The sequence below is a fragment of the Vicia villosa genome, linkage group LG2 (genome assembly GCF_029867415.1).
Source record: "Vicia villosa cultivar HV-30 ecotype Madison, WI linkage group LG2, Vvil1.0, whole genome shotgun sequence".
NCBI classification, from domain to species: Eukaryota; Viridiplantae; Streptophyta; class Magnoliopsida; order Fabales; family Fabaceae; genus Vicia; species Vicia villosa.
In genome coordinates, this window is record NC_081181.1 from 65,014,301 (window position 1) to 65,020,176 (window position 5,876).

Consider the following 5,876-nt stretch of genomic DNA (forward strand, 5'->3'; position numbering starts at 1 on the left):
ACAAGGTTACTATCAAGAATCGGTATCCATTGCCGAGGATTGATGATTTGATGGATCAGTTGGTTGGAGCGCGAGTATTTAGTAAAATTGATTTGAGGTCTGGGTATCACCAGATACGTGTGAAAGATGATGATATTCAGAAGACTGCTTTTAGAACGAGGTATGGACATTACGAGTATTCGGTAATGCCGTTTGGAGTTACTAATGCACCTGGAGTTTTTATGGAGTATATGAACAGAATATTTCATCCTTATCTCGACAAGTTTGTGGTGGTATTTATCGACGATATCCTGATATATTCTAAGAATGAGGAAGAGCATGCCGAACATCTCAGAACTGTGTTAGAACTGTTGAAGGAGAAGCAACTTTTTGCCAAACTGTCGAAGTGTGAATTCTGGTTAGAAGAAGTTAGTTTTCTTGGACATGTGATTTCTAAGAATGGTATTGCTGTTGATCCTACAAAGATAGAGGCCGTGTCTCAGTGGGAAGCTCCGAAGTCAGTATCAGAGATTCGTAGTTTTCTTGGTCTTGCAGGTTATTACAGGAAGTTTATTGAAGGATTTGCAAAGTTAGCGTTGCCGTTAACTAAACTAACCAGGAAGGGACAAGCTTTTATTTGGGATGCAAAGTGTGAAGAGGGATTCCAAGAGCTGAAGAGAAGATTGACTAGTGCTCCTATCTTGATTTTGCCAAGTCCGACAGAATCATTTGTGGTTTATTGTGACGCATCACTAATGGGTTTAGGTGGTGTGTTAATGCAAAATCAGCAAGTAGTTGCTTATGCGTCGAGACAACTTAAAGTACATGAGAGGAATTATCCGACTCATGATTTGGAGTTGGCAGCTGTGGTGTTTGTTTTGAAGTTGTGGCGACACTATTTGTATGGTTCGAGATTTGAGGTATTCAGTGATCACAAGAGCTTGAAGTACCTCTTTGATCAGAAGGAGCTGAATATGAGACAGAGAAGGTGGTTAGAATTTCTGAAGGATTATGATTTTGGTTTGAATTACCATCCGGGTAAGGCAAACGTTGTGGCTGATGCATTGAGTAGGAAGACTTTGCATATGTCTAAGTTAATGGTGAAGGAATTGGATTTGATTGAACAATTCAGAGACTTGAGTTTAGTGTGTGAAAGTACTCCTACTAGTGTTAAATTGGGTATGCTGAAGCTGACTAGTGGTATTCTTGAAGAAATCAGAGAAGGTCAGAAAGCTGATGTTGGATTAATTGATAAGTTGACTTTGGTTAATCAAGGCAAGACTGGTGAATTCAGAGTTGACGAGAATGGTATACTAAGGTTTGGTGATAGAGTTTGTGTTCCGGATGTTGATGAACTCCGAAAGCGTATTTTGGAAGAAGGACACCGTAGTGGATTGAGTATTCATCCTGGTGCTACTAAGATGTATCACGATTTGAAAAAGTTGTTTTGGTGGCCGGGAATGAAGAAGGAAATTGCTGAATTTGTGTATTCTTGTTTGACTTGCCAGAAGTCAAAGATTGAGCATCAGAAACCGTCTGGGTTTATGCAACCGATGTTTATTCCTGAGTGGAAGTGGGATAGCATATCAATGGATTTTGTATCGGGTTTGCCGAGGACTGGCAAGAATTGTGAAGCTATCTGGGTTGTGGTAGACAGGTTGACTAAGTCTGCACATTTTATACCGGTGAGGATGGATTATCCGATGGAGAAGCTAGCTCAGTTGTATATCGAGAAGATAGTTAGTCTTCACGGTATTCCTTCAAGTATCGTGTCAGACAGAGATCCGAGGTTTACGTCTAAGTTCTGGGAAGGTTTGCAGAAGGCTTTAGGTACTAAACTGAGGTTGAGTTCTGCTTATCATCCGCAGACGGATGGACAGACGGAGAGGACAATACAGTCGTTAGAAGATTTGTTACGTGCTTGTGTGCTGGAAAAAGGAGGTACTTGGGACAGTTATCTGCCTTTGATCGAGTTTACTTACAACAATAGTCATCATTCGAGTATTGGTATGGCTCCGTTTGAGGCTTTGTATGGTAGGAGATGTAGGACGCCGTTGTGTTGGTATGAATCTGGTGAGAGTGCTGTGATTGGGCCAGAAATTGTACAACAGACTACGGAGAAGATTAAGATGATTCAGGAGAAGATGAGAGCTTCTCAGAGTCGTCAGAAGAGTTACTATGATAAAAGAAGGAAGACACTTGAGTTTCAAGAGGGAGATCATGTGTTTATGAGAGTTACTCCTATGACAGGAATTGGTCGGGCATTGAAGTCAAGGAAGTTGACTCCGCGTTTTATTGGACCGTTCCAAATTTCTGAAAAAGTGGGAGAATTGGCATATCGTGTCGCTTTGCCGCCGATGCTTGCAAACTTGCACGACGTGTTTCATGTGTCTCAATTGAGGAAGTACATTCCAGATCCGTCCCATGTGATCCAAGTGGACGATGTACAGGTAAAAGACAACTTAACGGTTGAAACGTTGCCTGTAAGGATTGAAGATAGAAGACTGAAGCAATTGCGTGGCAAAGAAATAGCTTTAGTCAGAGTAGCTTGGGGAGGACCAGCTGAAGGAAATGTTACCTGGGAGCTAGAGAGCCAGATGAAAGATTCCTATCCGGAACTCTTTGCTTGAGGTATGTTTTCGAGGACGAAAACTCTTTTAGTGGGGGAGGGTTGTAACGCCCGTATAATTTTAATATTAATTTAATTTTTATTATTGAATTAATAATTAGAATTATTAAAGAAATTGTGGAAATAATAAATAAATGAAGTTTTTGGCTTTTGGGCCATATGTGGAGATAGAGGAAGAAGGGGGGGGTGATTCTCTAAAACTTTTTCTAATTTTATTATTTCATAAACATTGGAATTGGGAAAAAGAAAGAGCGTGAAAGAAAGAGGTTTGAAGAACGAAGAACGCGAAGGAGAACGATAGAGGGAGAGACCAAGAATCCAGAATTATCTGAGGTAAGGGGGGACTTGTCTTGATTACCATCTATTATCGGGTTAGGGGTGGATAATGCTGAATAGATGTAGAATTCGGATCAATTGAGTCATATGATAGGTTTAGGGATTGTGTCAATTGTGTGATATTTGATCCTGTGTTTTGAATCTATGATGTATGTGTTGTTATAATCTCAATTGATGAATATTTGGTGCATTATGAGACGTAATTTGTGTTGTTCGTGCATTATAATCCTCCATGTTCGCACTGGTATGTGTTGGGGTGTTTGGGATACATGGAATGCTGTTTTTCTGCAGATTGGGGTTTTTAGAATCGCGGTTCGCGCCGCGCACAGAGGGGAGGCGCCGCGAACCTGAAGGCAAAAGGTCAGGAAGTTTTGTTGCGTTCAGTACGCGCCGCGAACGGGTGACCGCGCCGCGAAGGCGTTGTTCCAAATCGTTCCGCGCCGCGAACATGTGTACGCGCCGCGAAGGCGTTGTTTCGATTCGTTCCGCGCCGCGAATTTGTGATGGCGCCGCGTGCTGTTGATGTTTTGTGATATTTTTAAGAAAGTTCAAAGGGGCATAACTTTCTAACCGTTGGTTCATTTGATGCGCCGTTTTGGGCTAAATGAACTTTATTAAACGATCTATGTGATGATGATTTGACTGGTTTTAGAATGATGATAATATATGTTGCTATTTCTTGATGATGACGATGATTGTAGCAAATATGTACATGTTTCGACATGATGATGATAGAATTATGGTTGAATGATGTTAATATATATGAACATACTTGAATGATGATGATGATGATTGAGGATGATGTTGATAATGATATAAGTATGTTATATATGTTGCATTCATTCATGTGCATTGTTGATACTGTATCCATGAGGGATGTGTTGGATCAGTGAAGGGCATGATTCCCATTGTGTGGAATCTGTGCTGGCAGGGCCGTATCTGGATGATGATAGATCGGTCATGGGTTATTCCCATTGGATGACGTTGGTACCACATGCATAGTGTCAGTTCATTCATATGCATGATTTATGATATGATTTGGAGGTATTCCAGTGTTGTAAATGCTGATGATGTGTTGGTTGTTATTTGTTTTGTTTTGATTGTCTGTTTATGAAACAATTGGGTGAATGATGCAACTGTGACGTGTTATTGCTTTATAACCTTATAACATTTGTTAATTACGACGAGACTCACCCTTACATGTTGTCATTTTCAGATTGAGGATAGCGGCTGATCGACTCGATGAGGATTAGCTCATGAGTCAGTGTTTTTAGTTAGCGTCAGGTGTCATGCTCTGGTAGTTGTAACACTGGGAACGTTTGTTTGTAGTTTGATTGTAACTCTATATTTATCTGTTTTGGTTGAAGTCTGATACATTTAGTAATAATGTAGACTTGATGATGTATTTTTCCGCTGCGTAGAACATGGTTTGGATAATGAGTTATGATTTTCAGGTTTCCAAGGATGCATGACTTATGAGACGTGTATATTTGTTATTTATGAATTGTGATACCTCTCTACATGTTACTCTGATTTAATAATATGTTTAATTGCCGCGGGTTATTTAGAGGGGTGTTGCAGGAATGACATTCCTCAAATCGATGTTATGCGCCTGGATAGGCCCGCTCATGTTTTCACAGTAGAAGCAACCATCGACGACAAACCGTGGTATCACGACATCAAAAACTTTCTTCAAAGACAAGAGTACCCTCTTGGGGCATCAAAGAAAGATAGAAAATTTTTGAGAAAGTTAGCTGGCAGATTGTTCCTGAATGAAGATGTTCTGTACAAGAGAAATTTCGACATGGTTCTGCTCAGATGCGTTGACAAGAAAGAAGCAAAAATACTCATGAGAGAAATACATGAAGGTTCCTTTGGTACTCATACCAATGGACACACCATGACAAGGAAAATACTGAGAGCAGGATATTATTGGATGACGATGGAGTCAGATTGCTACCAGTATGCAAAGAGGTGTCATAAATGCCAGATCTACGCTGATAGAATTCACATTCCACCATCTCTTCTCAACATAATCTCTTCCCCGTGGCCTTTCTCCATGTGGGGAATCAACATGATTGCAATGATCGAGCCGAAAGCGTCCAACGGACATCGCTTCATCTTGGTAGCCATAGACTATTTTACCAAGTGGGTTGAAGCAGCTTCATTTGCAAATGTCACAAGACAAGTTGTCGTCAGGTTTATCAAGAATCATATCATATGTCGCTACAACATTCCTAGCAGGATAATCACTGACAATGGGTCAAATTTGAATAACAAAATGATGAAGGAGCTTTGTGAAGAATTTAAGATTGAGCATCACAACTCATCTCCTTACAGACCAAAGATGAATGGAGCTGTAGAAGCAGCTAACAAAAACATCAAGAAAATCATTCAGAAGATGGTCATGACTTACAGAGATTGGCATGAAATGCTCCCGTTTGCTCTTCAGGGTTACCGTACATCTGTGCGAACTTCGACTGGAGAAACTCCTTTCTCCCTTGTATATGGCATGGAGGCAGTCCTACCCATAGAGGTTGAGATCCCATCTATGAGAGTCTTGATGGAGGCAAAATTAACAGAAGCCGAGTGGTGTCAAAGCAGATTCGATGAATTGAACTTAATCGAAGATAATCGCATGACAGCTTTATGTCACGGACAGCTATATCAACAAATAATGAAGAAATCTTTCGACAAAAAAGGTTCGACCTCGCACAATCAAGGAAGGCGACCTTGTACTCAAAAAGATTCAATCTTTTCTCACAGATTCGAGAGGGAAATGGACTCCCAATTATGACGGCCCATACGTGGTCAAGAGAGCTTTCTCAGGAGGAGCCTTAATACTCACGACTATGGATGGAGAAGAATTCACCCGTCCTGTGAACGTCGACGCAGTCAAGAAATACTTCGCCTAAATAAATAAAAGAACAGC